This window comes from Falco punctatus, assembly GCF_963210335.1.
Source record: "Falco punctatus genome assembly, chromosome: 1".
Classification (NCBI taxonomy): domain Eukaryota; kingdom Metazoa; phylum Chordata; class Aves; order Falconiformes; family Falconidae; genus Falco; species Falco punctatus.
Genome location: NC_137580.1, coordinates 106,324,619 through 106,338,317, shown reverse-complemented (window position 1 = coordinate 106,338,317; position 13,699 = coordinate 106,324,619). Strand labels below are relative to the sequence as shown.

The 13,699-nt window shown below is 52.2% G+C and overlaps 1 protein-coding gene across 9 annotated transcripts in view; it reads right to left on the bottom strand.

The window, feature by feature from the left end:
* The window catches only part of LOC308054870 (uncharacterized protein), a 294,524-nt gene that overhangs the window by 25,475 nt on the left and 255,350 nt on the right, over positions 1-13,699 (bottom strand). For 5 of the 9 annotated variants that reach the window (XR_013924289.1, XR_013924290.1, XR_013924291.1 and 2 more), the window contains one exon: positions 1-13,699. This exon is cut by the window's left edge. The exons of 2 other annotated variants lie outside the window; for them this stretch is intronic. The gene's annotated coding sequence lies outside the window, so the exon portion shown is untranslated. 2 more of the 9 variants (XR_013924264.1, XR_013924267.1) reach the window with 1 other exon arrangement.

The following is a 13,699-nucleotide window of genomic DNA, read 5'->3' as shown; positions in this document are numbered from 1 at the left end:
TTTTTGCCCTGTATGGGGGCAGGTCTGGCCCAACCGGGGCTGGGAGAGCCCCTGGCTCTGCCCCAGGGATCAGCTGAGAATTCAGCGGGGTGGGAACAATCCCCAGGAGACCCGAGCACATCAGTTCTGTGCGGGCACGACGGATGTGCTCTGGCTTTCTGGAGCTCAGACACAAACTTGGGCCCTTGAGCTCCCAGACCAGAGAGGACACAAAGCACCGTAACACGCACCGGCCCAGCCACACATGCCCCTGTGCACCGAACTGCAAACTACCTCCTGCGGCGAGGGGATGGGGAGAGGGGATGCATCACCCCATCGCTTCCCTGCTGCCTTTGCCCAGCTCTGTCATTCCTCCTGCCCAGGCTGCGACCAGGAGAGAGGCACCACGTCTGAGTGACTCACGGCTCTTCTCTCCATGCACAGCTCAGAACAACTGCATGCTAACAGCTCCTCCGTGCTGTGTCCCAGCCCCTGCCCAGATGGGGCAGGGGAACAACAGGACCTGGATCTGCTCTGGGTCCCCAAGTCACCCCCTGAGACACTGCTGGAGAGACCACACTGGCCCTGGGCATGGACTGGTGCTCGCAGGATGGGCACAGCACCTGGCACTGTTCTGACCAAGTGGCCAATTGGCCACTATAACGAGTCACAGTGGCATTTTCCCACCACTGAAGTGAGCCTCCTGGTGCTGGCAAGGCGGGATGGGGAACCCCTAAGCCCGTGCTCCAAAAACTCCTAACTCAGCACAACAAGGGGGATATCAGGATGGTATGGAGCTGATTCACCTTAGCAAAACCTGGCCCCGAATCGCCCCTGAATCTGCTTTTGCTGCAGACGCTGGTACCAGGAGGTGCCTTGGCCCAGCCTGGACCCCGCAGAGCCCTCAGCCCCCCGGGGAGCCGCGCTCCCCTCCAAGGGTTAAGGCACGAGCCATGCGGGCTGATGGAGTAAGAAATTTCACTTTGCTCCTATTTGTAGTTAAAAAAAGCACTAATTCATTCTAAATCTGCCTGAAAGAGCCTTAAGTGGTAATACACCGATAAGACGACTTTATTTGGCTTAGCATTTAGAAAGTTTTATGTGTGTAAATGGGTGAGGATATCGCAAAGGCTCATTTTCTCTCTCTCTCTCTTTTAAAGTGGGGAGCTGTCTGGCTTCCCTTCTGCTCTCCTGCTGGCAGTGTTTATATATCCCAGCCTTTTCCCCTTTTTCAGCAGGGGATTATTGCTGAACGCAGGACCAGCACCTTGTTTGGTTGATCCCCCCCTTGCCCGACAGCCCCGCGGTCTCCCCATGGCCTGAGGACTTCACCCCACTGCTCCTGGGTGTTGCAGCCCCTGGCAGACCTGGGGCCACCCCCCAGCCTCTGTGGGCTTTTCGTCTCTCACCGGGATCTCAGCCTGGGTGAAGGAGGGTTGGTCCCCAGGCACGCTCAGAGCTGAGGATGAGGCACAGTCTTGCAGCAATTCAGGATGGATGGGGTGTGCAAACCTCCCCGTGAGCTGCGAGGCACACAACCATCGCTCCCCAAAATGACCCCACACAGTTTCCCAGGTACCACCCTGATAGTCCTGGGGAAAAAGCCATCCCTGTCCATCCTCTTGGGCATCGCTGTCCTCACCCCTCACCCAAGCAAAGGAGGAATTCCGTTCCCCGTGGCATCACCAGCCTTGGCTCTCTGAGCGCTCCATCACTGGGGCTGGGGGTGTGATCGCATCTGGCTTGAGGTTCATTTATCCCCTTTTGTGTGAGTCACCAAAAAGCCACCGGCCAGCAGCGCCTTCCCCGCTTCCCCTGCTTCTTCCAGCCCAACTCTTCACATCCGAGCTACCACCACAGAGAGCTCTTGTGCCAAACTCCCTATTTCACAGCGAGGTGTCTCATTCCGATCCCTCCACTTACTCACAGGCCGTGGTACAACTTCCCAGCAGCTCGTGAGGCTCGTGCAGTGAGTGCCCTTGTCAAAGGTTAGCACGGCTGTGAAGAGACTGATCATTAGGAGCAGGGAGAATAAACACTGCCGAGTGCTACTCGGGCTGTACGAGATTTGGCAAATTTTGTAAAGGTCAGTTATCAAATAAATGAGAGGAGATGAGAAATTTCAGCAAAATGCCCCTGCTTTCTTGGAAATGTCTGACTGAGCACAAGGCTTGATGGATGCTGTAAGGAGCTCCCTTACGTCTCTCAGCATCTGGAGTTAATTTTTGCTCTGACTACGGACACATTGGCAGGGTTTTGAGCACACACCTTGGATCTTGGGCTTCGCCAACAGCCAGGCATTGTCGTATGGGCTTTGTTTTTATTCCTGCACAGCTCATTCAGGAGGTATCGGCAGCAATGATTTGAAGTTAACCAGTGACAGTTAAATCAGTGCAAGCGCTTGTGTCAATGGGGGAGAGTCACTTATCCCAGTAATAAACAGCATTAACTGGTGGATACCCAGGGAAGGAACAACCAGGGGGGTTCAGCCTGGGCAAGCAGGTCTGGCTGAGGACACCCATACATGTGTCTGGAAGGAGCCGAAATGTTTAATTCTGATGCTTTCACAAGGAGATATTTCACTTCAGGACACTCATCTCCCTTTGGAACATTGTTTAAGGGAAATGCTCTGACTTCTTTTTAATGTTGGTTTTTTTTTAAATAGAAGTTGTCTGGTTTTAAAGAAAAAAAAAGGTAGATAGGTCCTGAAATCACATCTGCTGGAGGGAGTGTGTAGAAGAACCTGCAGTAATGCATTTTATGTTGTTTTTTTTTCCCTTTCACATGCTTCCAGACAGCCCACGCTTCAGAATAATTATTCTTTTGGGCTGACACCAGCCAAATAACACAGAACAGCTGAGCTTGTCTTTACACGTACAGCAACCCAAAGAGAGGAGGGGAGGGCAAGGGGAGAATGAAGCTGGAGGGTCTGCAACAAGAAGCAGCTGTGGGGACAAGGGACCATAACCAGACCTTGCCCTGGTGATCCAGCCTGGGTTGGGGCAGTCACCCAAGCTTGGGCTGCAGCAGCCCCCTGGATAGTGGTCAGAAGTCACCTGGACCTGCAAGATGCCACCAGGGAAGTCATATATGAGAAACTACACTTGGGTGCAACATCCCAAGGAGGAGCATCCCCAGTGGCTGGTTCTATCCTGCAAAGTTTAGGTAAAGCTCCCAGTGGACAGGAGCACGTGAAGCCTTTGCAGTGATCTGGAAGGGAATGCCCTTCCCAGCTTCCTTCAATTGCTTTATTGGGATTGCTGTCATGATGCCGTGGGCCTATTCACCATCAGGCTTTGAGGGTCTGTCTCGGATGAGCTGACCATGGCACCAGGGACAGCAGGGGCTTAATAAAGAAATGCAATGCAGGGAGGCGATGAGACATGGTGAGAAGAGTTTCATGCCTGCTCAGAGCAATCTCTGACAGCCCAGGAGGAATCTGGTTGATTTCAGTTTGGTTTTAGCATTATTCCTATTCCATTTAGCTAAATAAATAGAGGCTGGGTTTAAACTAATTTAATCATGTGCACGCAGCCAACTTGCAGAGCCTAAAGCAAATCATGAGTTTTATTGAACTGGTGTGGTTTGAGTTTAGAGGAAGAGTGTGCTACAGGATGAATTTTCAGAGAGTTTCCTACCCTTTGCAAAAGGGCCAGTGACTGCCTGCTTCATGGGGGGAAATATCAAAAAAAAAGAAGAAAAGAAAAACGAAAAAAAGAAAAAAGGCAGGTTTTCAAGGAGACACCTGGATTTGCAGCAAAGTTTCATTTGTCCTGGGCTGGCTTTAGAGCCATTTCACTGCGAGACACATTGGATCTGTCTGCATTTGGGATTTAACAGGATCTTTCTAAAAAGGTTCAAAATGCAAGAGCAGATAGTTATTCAAATGGCAATAATGTGAAAATAGGTATTAAACAGGTAACGTTGATTGCCTCTGGCATTATAAGGGTGCAGGAGCAGAGCCCCCAGGCAGCGTACCCCACTGGGGTGGCAGGGGAGGGCAGAGACCCACTGGCAGCGGGTGACACCTTCGGGGCTTTTCCCATCTAGAGGCTGCTGAGATGATCCAGTGGAGAGTTTAATCAGTTTATAACCAAGCCTAATCCATCTGGATTGGGGACAGCAGGGATACCCCCCAGCACTCTGCATCGTTGCCCACCCAGTTTCCTACCCCTGCTCCACGCAGTGGGGACACCAGCTCTGCTCACAGCACCAAGGGGGAGCAGGACCACCATGTGCCTTCACCTTCCACCATTTGCAGGAGTGACCAAACACCTCTATTTGGGGCAATTCCCCTGCTCCCTCCCCTCACGGCTACCTGCAGGCAGGGACTTGGCAGGAAAGCTGTCACCCTCAATGGCAGGGATGCAAGTGGCTGGTGTGTGGCCCAGGGGTGCAAGGCAGCCGTCCCACGGAGCTGCGGTGGAGCTGCTGGCATGGGCTGTGATAATCCGGTGGGAGCTTGCTTCCTTGCCATGCTGTTACTCACATTTGTTTACTGCAGGAAATATTTCATCTTTTCGGCTCATGCTGGGGATTAATTAATGGTTATGGCTTCTGTGACCCTGCGATTAACTCATTTTCACATAATTGCTTGAAGACAAAACGATGTATTAGTTTTTCTCCCTCCCCATCCCCACTTGCCATGGCCTTCAGAGGGACTGAGCAGTCAATACGAACTTGGATTTTCCTTCCCATTTTTCCCCTTTCCCTGCTTTTTTTTTTTGCAGGGAAAAAGAACAGACTCTTACAGATCCAGAAGAAGAAAGCTGGTGAGAACTGGGGTTAAGAGCATGCCCCAGCAGAAGGCCAGCTGGCCTTTGGCTGGACACAGAGACCTTCACGGGGACCTCCATGAGAAATGCCAACTGAATTTTTTGTTTGATATCCGAGGGTCCCAATGGTCAGAGAAAAGGACTTTGCTTTGCCCTACGACTGCTGCAAGCTGGAGCAAGACTAGGGTGACACTTCGCAGTCTCCTGATGAGAGGGAGCATGGCTGCCCACCATGGTTTGGTGGCTTGCCTGCAAGACAGGTCAGCTGGACGGTAGCAAGGATGAACCTTCCTCCTTCCTCAGCAGGCAGCACCTTGGGGCTGTGAAGTCTTGGTGTGCGAGAAGTGGTGAGACAGACGGAGTGTGTGGATGGGGTCCATCCCCCTCTGCGTGTTTCAGGGGACCTGCTCTTGCTGGGAGGTTGGAGCTGTAGGCAAGGTTACCATGTCCAAATCCTCCCTCTGGGATCTCCTCAAGCATGTCCTGCCTGGAAACTGCTCGGCAGTGAAATGGGAACAGAAAAACTGGCCCGGTGTCAGGACACGGTCCCTTGCTGTGCATGGGGAAGCAGTATCACCCCTTCTTGTATATTCGTAAAGAAAAATAACCACCTTCTAGACCACACTGGCATGCTTGTGCCAGAGCCCTTAGCAAGCAGAAAAGCCTCCCCTCTGGGACACAGCTTAAACCACCACTGCCAGGGGGTTTAGTGCAGGACCCAGAGAAACCCCGTTGTCCCTCGTGGGCCCCAGAGGAGAGGGACCACCATGGTCCTCATGCCTACCAGGGGGTACAAAGCCCAGCTTTAGTACCTTCACTGCCTGAGGAGCAGGGATGGCCAAGATGGAGAAGGAGGTGGCGGGGCTGGAGGTCCATCACGGGGTGACCTGCTTCACCCATTCCTCTGCCAAACCCTGGGCTGTGGCCCCATCCCACCTCCAGGTCAGAAATTGCTTTTCACCATCAAGAGAGAGGCTGAAACTTGCTCTTTGCCTAATCCAGACTCCCATGGGAGCAGCTGCCTCGCCTCCCGCTGCTCCCTCCCCTCCTGAAACCCATTTCAATCTGAGATTATCAAGTTAAAACACCCAGCTGACAGAAATAATAAGCACTCAGCAGGCAGCCAGCAGCTCGGCTGGGCTTCCCTCTTCCCACGCCCTTAATCTATTTTTCAGAAAGTCTTCATGCAATTTAAGCCAGACTTTCAAAGCTGAGGAGCTTTAAACTGAGACATCAAGAGTTGTCCCTGCTTGTCGTTGGCTCGTGGCTCTGCTCCATCCCTAGTCACCAGCAGAACAGGGGAGGGGGCGGGAGAGAAGAGCTGCTGGGGAGGTGGGGTGGCTGGGGGGAGAGAAGGAGGAGTGAGGCCATGAGGGATGCCAGTGCTGGCAAGGTAGATGTGGAAAAATGTGACTGTGGGGATTACGATGCTAAATCCAGGTTTCTTACACAGAAAGCTGGCAGACCACAGAACAGGACCCTGACAACCTACCTTGGGGTTGCCTCCAAGCTGGAAAATCAGATTACATGAGACAGGCTTACCTCCTGATGGGAAGGAGGAGCACTGGAGAGGTGGTTTCCATCCCCACGCTGCCCATCCTGCACAGGCCCAGCGTGAATGAGAATAAAGTTCAAATCAAGCAATTATTTCCTTAATTTCTCTCAAGCTTCAAATGTCTCAAATTGCCAGAGGTTTTTTTTGGGTTTTGGTTCTGGTTTGCCTTTATTTTTCTCTTCTTTTTCATCTTATTCTTCCTATCCCTCTTTACTGGTTCTAATCATGTCATTAGTAATTAATGACTTTGGAGGAAGACATTTTCTTTTTAATTAAAGTAAGAAAAGAGGAAAACTGTAGTGACATGCAGGCATCATTCTACCTTTTGGCATGGACAAGATTTTCCTTAAGCAGTTTCTCTCTCTTCCAGCAACCGGAGACGGGGCTGGGACCAGCCCAGGGACATTTTTTGTGCTAGTGTACCTGGTTTGGAGAGCTCCTCCTCATCCATGGCAAGGAACTCTTCTGTACCTTGGTCAAAGTGAGCTAGGGAGTACGTTTTAACTCCAGGAGAGACACACTCTGAGTGCAAATTCACACAGAGAAGGCAGGCTGGGTGGTGCACAACCTGCTCTAGATGTGGCTCTTCTCCCACAGAGACCATGTTGGGAGACCAGGTTCACCTGGTCCCCTCCAAACATCTGGTGAACTTTGTAGAAGCTCATCCCACCACTGCATTGGAAGCTGAAGAGATAGCACAGACACTGTTTGGACCCCAGTGATGCTACATCATCCCCGCAGCTGGCTGGAGAGCATTTCCCTGGCCACACTGGAGACATGCCAGCCATCAGGAGCATCGCTTGCTGATGCATCTCCACCAAGATCTGCCCTGCGGCTGCAGTGAGGACCCTCTCCCCGCCTCTGTGCTCAACCGCTGCGAGCTGCCCAGCTCCCGGGAAGCCACATGTCCTATCTCATCTGGCAAATGGGTAATTATTCCTTCTGCTGATGCTTGCTGCTCCATCGAAGTCGATGTGGTGCTCCATTTGTCATTGTTTGCAAGCCCAGGAAGGGAGGCCACTGCACTGAATGGGAATTGATTGCTTGGATGGCGGTCGGGCTGGGCAGGCAGCCTGGGCTCTAGGTAATTGCAAATTATTCCTTTAGCAGCTTTACGTGGGACAGTCGCACGCCGGGATCCGTCCAGTGACTCCCAGCTACTGGGAGAACCAGTCTGCTCCCAGAGAGGAGCATCAATGGGATGCAATGCAGGTCTCAGGAGCGGCCAGCAGCCACGCACCTTCACTGTGCAATTGCTGATGCTCTTTCAGTTACTTCCAGCAGTTGGTAAAAGCGGAGAAGGGGAGTTTGGATGAGGCTGTGGGAAGCAAAGTGACAGGGAAGGAGAAAAAAGGAATGAAGCCCCACGTCTACAGATGTATTTCTATAAAGGATACAGAGAAACACAGCAGGAAAAAAGGGATAATTGGCCCTGAATTAGTGGCTGATGTTCAGGCAACAGCTCTTGAGGCCTCTGTGAACAGCTGGGAGCAGACACCTGTCCAACAGTCAGGGGAATTAAGGGGAAAAAAACATCCCCCCCCAAAAAACCTAGCACAAATGTCAAGGTGATACAAAGGAATGAGCCCAGAATAAGACAGGACATTTTCTAAGGCTGTTATCTGAGATTCACAGCCCCTCTTAGGTGATGGGCTCGGCCCCAGCTGCCTCCTTGGAAAAGCTCCACAGAAAGGAAACGAGAAGAGAAGAGAAGAGAAATGGCCACGGTTAATAGGGGAACAGAGAGTGAGTTACGGCAGGGAGTGAAAGTCAGAGATGGTCTTGATGCCCAGGGGGGAGCCCAGATCGGCGTGAGCTGCAGGCGCTGCACCGTGCCAGCCCCAGGGGTGTCAAGCTCGGAGGGGAGCAGGTCTGAGCGGTCACCTTTCCTGCTGGATACAGACCAAAAGGAGGGATGTGAGGGAAATAACTCGCCAGGGTTTGTGGGTGGAGGGATGAGGGGCTTGGCTGTCCCCAACAAGGAGGGAGCAAGCTCCGAGGTGCAACAGGGAGGAGGAGAGGAACCCGGGGAGGTGGGAGTGCATGTTGTGGTCCTGCACCCTGGGCTGAACTGCTGGTCCTGGCTGGGATGGGAAAGCACGCCTGCTCCTGCAAGGGACTAATACAGAAAACGCATGGAGAGAAGGGAGGTTTTACTATTCAGATGCATTGTCCTCTGCAGTGGGAGCAGGGAAGCCTTGCACTGGGGGTCAGCTTATGTTAGGGAAGAAAATCTGGGATCTTTATGGATCCTGAGTCTTCCTGAGCTCTGGCAGTTTTCTCAACTGAGCCATCCTCAGTGCTGGGATGGGGCATCCTGCTGAGGCCTCCCTCCTTCCCTTCCGTCAGAGCTCAAGAGCAACAACATGGAAAAGACAAGAAATCTGAGACCTGATTCGAGGCAAGCCAGGAGGAAAAGTATCATTATCCACCCAACGCTGTGGGAAAAGACGATGGACAGGCTCGCATGAGCCACCAAGTCCAGCCCCAGTCATTCCATGTGCCCCCGTGAAAGGTGACTGCTCCCAGGGGCCAGGGGACCAACCCCTCCAGCCACACCGTGCAGGTGACAGCCGCTGCCCCCCTCCCCTGCACCACAGCACCCCACACTCGACGCACATCGACCTTCTACCAGCTCAAGGAGGTAGCATCCTGCCCCTGCTCCTCCCTTTCGCTCCCCTCTTCCCTTTTTGCCCCGTTTTTATTTTTTAAACTCTCAGGGAACCTCACATTAACTGCAGCTTGGAGAAAGTAATCAAGCTATTTCTAGGCAGAGAACTAATTTAATGCATGGATGACTTTAGCTCAAAAGAAGAAATAAGGACACTCAGGCATCCTAAGGGAGCAGAATAATAGGGTAATTTGCACAAGATGAGGAGAAAGGGGGGAAAAAAAGGGCCACTACTACTTTTGCATAATCTTCTTTATAGATCACCTTCTCTCCCCTGTTTGCTGGTCACCACCACCACGGAGGCTCCAAATGCTGAACACCCACGTGCGCTGGCACTTCAAAAGGGGCGAGAGCTGGGCTCAGCTTGGCGTGATTCCTGCTGGGTGCTCACAAGGGCAGGAGGAACGGGATAGGGGACAGGGTTTTGTGGCCCTCTGGGGTGCAAGGAAAGTTTAAAATGCCTCTCGGCCTGTGCCAGAAGCAAGGAGGCAATGAGATGTCTAGTGCCCAAGAGAATTCCCACTATTTCCAAATGCCTAAAGGGAGGAAGGAAAATGGGAGAGGCGGGGAGACGCCGCTCAAAATGTTTCCTTCTGGCAGTGAGACTCCTACTATTTAGAGCTGCCTGATTACACGGAATAAAAGAAATGTCAGCATGAAAATAATCTGGAGGTGAAAAATTGAAGCTTTCCCTTCCAAATGTGTGGAAACAAGGGTGTTTTCACTTTACTAAAATGCTCCATGACATATTTTCCCCTCCCCAACCAACATTTGACTGAAAGCACCACTTTCTTGTGGGAAGTTTCCATCTTGAGAAACCTGCCTTTCCTGACAATACAACTGATCCTACTGACAATTTCTAAACAGCACGCGAATCCATGGGGACAGTCAAGCGCTGGGAATAACAGTCAGCATGGCAGAGGCACAAGTGGTCACAAATTTGTGACCCGTGGCTGGACCATGGGCTGGAAAGGGACAGGTCTGTCCAGCCCTGCTGGCACTAGAGAGGTGGGTACAGCAACCAGCAGCATCTGGAGCAGCCTCGGGATGCGCGGCTGAAAGGGATGCTCTCCCAGCTGCAGGGAATTATTCACCTCTAGATCAGACATGGCAAGTTCTGCCACAATAGTGGATGATGTTTCTTGCTTTTGCCCTTGGTCAGCTCCCTTCCTGGAGCAGGTTCCCTCCCTGCAGCACTTTGGCAGGGGTGAGGGAATTGCAGAGCAGCTGCTATAACTGTGCAGGCAGCGTGGGATCGGGCGCAGTGAGGGGGGGGCCCAGCTTCCCCCTCTTCTTCTGCCCCCAGCCCCAAGGAAGAGGGATCCAGGCACAGACTCGCTGTAGCCACCTTCCTGCATCCCTGCCTTGCTCCCTGCCCAAATCCAGCTGTGTTGCACCGTCAGGGAAAAAAATATAAGTAGGTCAGAGCCCCATTTGTCAGTTATTTTGCACTGGGTGGAGTGACTGGAACCGGCAGCTTAATGGATGGATCTCACTTGTGAAATTACCCAGCACAAAAACATGTGTACCTGCAGGGCACAGAGGCTCGGTCACACTGGGAGGAGAGATCTGATCCCCTCACCAGCAAAGAATGGAAGAAAAGAGTTTGTCCTCTCCTTCTCCCTCCTGTTTCCCCCCCTCTCTGTGGCCATGTGCTGGCCTAGGGAGAGCTCACTGGCTGTATTTTTCCTCCCTGGCTGTGCCATAAGGAAGCAAGAGACCAGTGTGGCTCACCTGGGAACAGACTGAGCCTTTTATTATGCTGGGCTAGATGCTGGATTTACAGCCAACCCAGGGATGCTCTCTCTAGATCCAGTCCACATATGTTTGGGCAGAGAAAATGTTGGAGGTGACAGTTCATTAGGTAATTTCTTACTCCTTTTAACAACTGAAAATGGATAAAGGAATGTGTATAAGGGAGCAGCTTTATTAGCTCTATAAAGTCTTAATAAATAATCTTTCATAATGCACTGGCCTTCGAAACTTCTCCCTGCTCTTGGCAAAGGCTTCCAAGGTAGCATGCAGCACATTGGCTTGTTGCAAGGATAAATAAAGCCAGCCCATTGGGGAGCTGTTCCCACCCCAGCTGCCCCTGGGGAATCCCAGTCACTGCTGGTGGTGGCTGGGACTCCCCATGGGCTGCTGGGGGGTGTGAAAACCTCTCCCATGGCACCGAGAGCGATGCTGCCATGCCTTGACATCACCTAAGCTATTGCGACCGCTGTACATGGTGCTGCAAACATCAGCTTCCAGTACAGCAGAGCCAATGCAACGGGTGTCCCCAGGACAGTGGGGTCTCCTGCATCCCTTACAGAATCAGAGGATGGTTTGGGTTGGAAGGGATCTTTACAGGCCATCCAGTCCAACCCCCCTGCAGTGAGCAGGGACATCTTCAGCTAGATCAAGCTGCTCAGAGCCCCATCCAGCCTGGCCTTGAATGTTTCCAGGGATGGGGCATCGCCCACCTCTCTGGGCAACCTGTGCCAGTGTTTCACCACCCTCATTGTAAAAAAATTCTTTTTATATCTACTATAAATCTACCCTCTTTTAGTTTAAAACCATTACCCCTTGTCCTATCACAACAAGCCCTGCTAAGAAGTTTGTCCCCATCTTTCTCATAACCCCCCTCTCAGTACTGACAGGCCACCGTAAGGTCTCCCCGGAGCCTTCTCTTCTCCAGGCAGAACAACCCCAACTCTTAGCCATTCCTCACAGGAGAGGTGTTCCAGCCTCTGATCATTTTTGTGGCCTCCTCTGGAGCCACTCCGACAGGTCCATGTCCCTCCTGTGCTGAGGACCCCAGAGCTGGACACAGTTCTACAGGTGGGTTCTCACTGGAGCGGCGCAGAGGGGCACAGTCCCCTCCCTTGCCCTGCTGGCCACGCTGCTGGTGATGCAGCCCAGGGCACGGCTGGCTTGCTGGGCTGTGAGCGCACATTGCCAGCTCACGGCCAGCTTTTCATCCACTGGTACCCACAGGTTCTTCTCCACGGGGCTGCTCTCAATCCCTTCATCCCCCAGCCTGTATTGATACCGGGGGTTGCCCTGACCCGAGTGTAGGACTGTGCACTTGGCCTTGTTGAACCTCACGAGGTTCACGTGTGCCTGCTTCTCCAGCTTGTCTGGTCCCTCTGGATAGCATCCTGTCCCTCAGGTGTGTCAACCACAGCACTCAGCTTGGTGTCACCTGCAAACTTGTTGAGGGTGCCCTCAATCCCACAGCGTCATTGATGAAGATATTAAACACTACTGGTCCCAGTATGGACCCCTGTGGGACACCAATAGTTACCAATCTCCATCTGGGCACTGAGACACCAACAACTATCCCTTGCACTGAGCGATATCCACTGTCTCATCCCAAGCTCTAGCTCCGTGCTGGATGCCCATGCAGAGGAGCATGTGGGTGCTGAGAAGAGGAATGATACAGAAATGTATCCTTGGGTGGGCTTGGAAAGACCCCACGGATGGAAAGTAAGAACATCAGTAAAGAATTGTAGCATCTTATTAGTAAAGGCCATCTGAGCCTCTAATTAAAATTTGCCTAATGACCTGGCTGCTTTGTAATTTTTACTATCAGAGACATTAATTTAAAATGATGGGTACTTAGGCAAAGACAAAATTAATTTCTTCGTTATGAAAATTAAAGGCGCAGAGCATGGATTCGGCCATGCCCCACCTACCATCCCACTGCAGGAGGAGCTCAATGCCCATGCTGCAGTGGGGCATGTCTTGGTGAAGATAGGAGGAGGAGGAGGAGGAGGAGGAGGAGGGAAGAGCTACACAGAACAGATGTTTCTTATCCTTAATCCCTGCTGGAAAGGGGCCCAGATGATGGGATTGTACTTCCACTGAGACAGAAGGCAGGTGGCTCTAGTGATGTTTGGTTAGGGCTGTCCCAGTACTGCCAGCGAGTAACATGTCCTGTGAAATGCACACAGACATCAGTAATCAAGTCTGGATTTTCCTCAGGGAGGAGGAAACAAAGCCACGTTTTTTCCCCCCAAACCCTATTCCTATTCTCGACCTTTTCACTGCACATAGGACATCTGATGTTCTTTAGCCGCAGACTAAAGCAGACACCCTGCCCCAACCCCAGAGCCACCTGCCCTGCCCTCCCCCACCCCGCTCATTTGCAACAAGTCCACTTTAAGCCCTCAAACCTGACTCAGCAAATTTGCTTCCACTTCCCCAGGTCACCCAAAAGCAGGAGGAGGAAGATATCCAGAAAACAACGTAGCAGTCTCCAGTAGTCCCCGTTTCCCATCCACAAGCAGCTCCTGGGTGCTCCCTGGGGACGTGGATCTGTCCCCACACGCATCCCCCCACACTGCCGGCCTCTGCCCGTGCTCCCACCCGAACAGCGAAGATCTCTGAAGACCTGACGTGTTGCCATGTCCCAGCCCGCAGGACAGCGATGCTCAGCCACTCCCCGGCCACCTCCTGCCTCTTGCAGCAGCTACACCAGAGCTGGCGTGTGCAGCCCGGGAAATCACGGCTGCAGTATTCCTCCTCATCCCTCTCTCTTTGCTAAATCAAAGGCTGCGGTAGATTTAGTGTTCAGCATCGCTGGTCCATACCTCATCGTTCATGCCACATTGATTCTCAATTCCAGCCCTGTAGGTTATTTAATTGGGCAGATATCCCTTCAATTTTCTCCTCCAGCGATATTACTGATGGCTGAAGTCTATCCATTTCTTTGCACGGGGCTTCAAAAGGAGC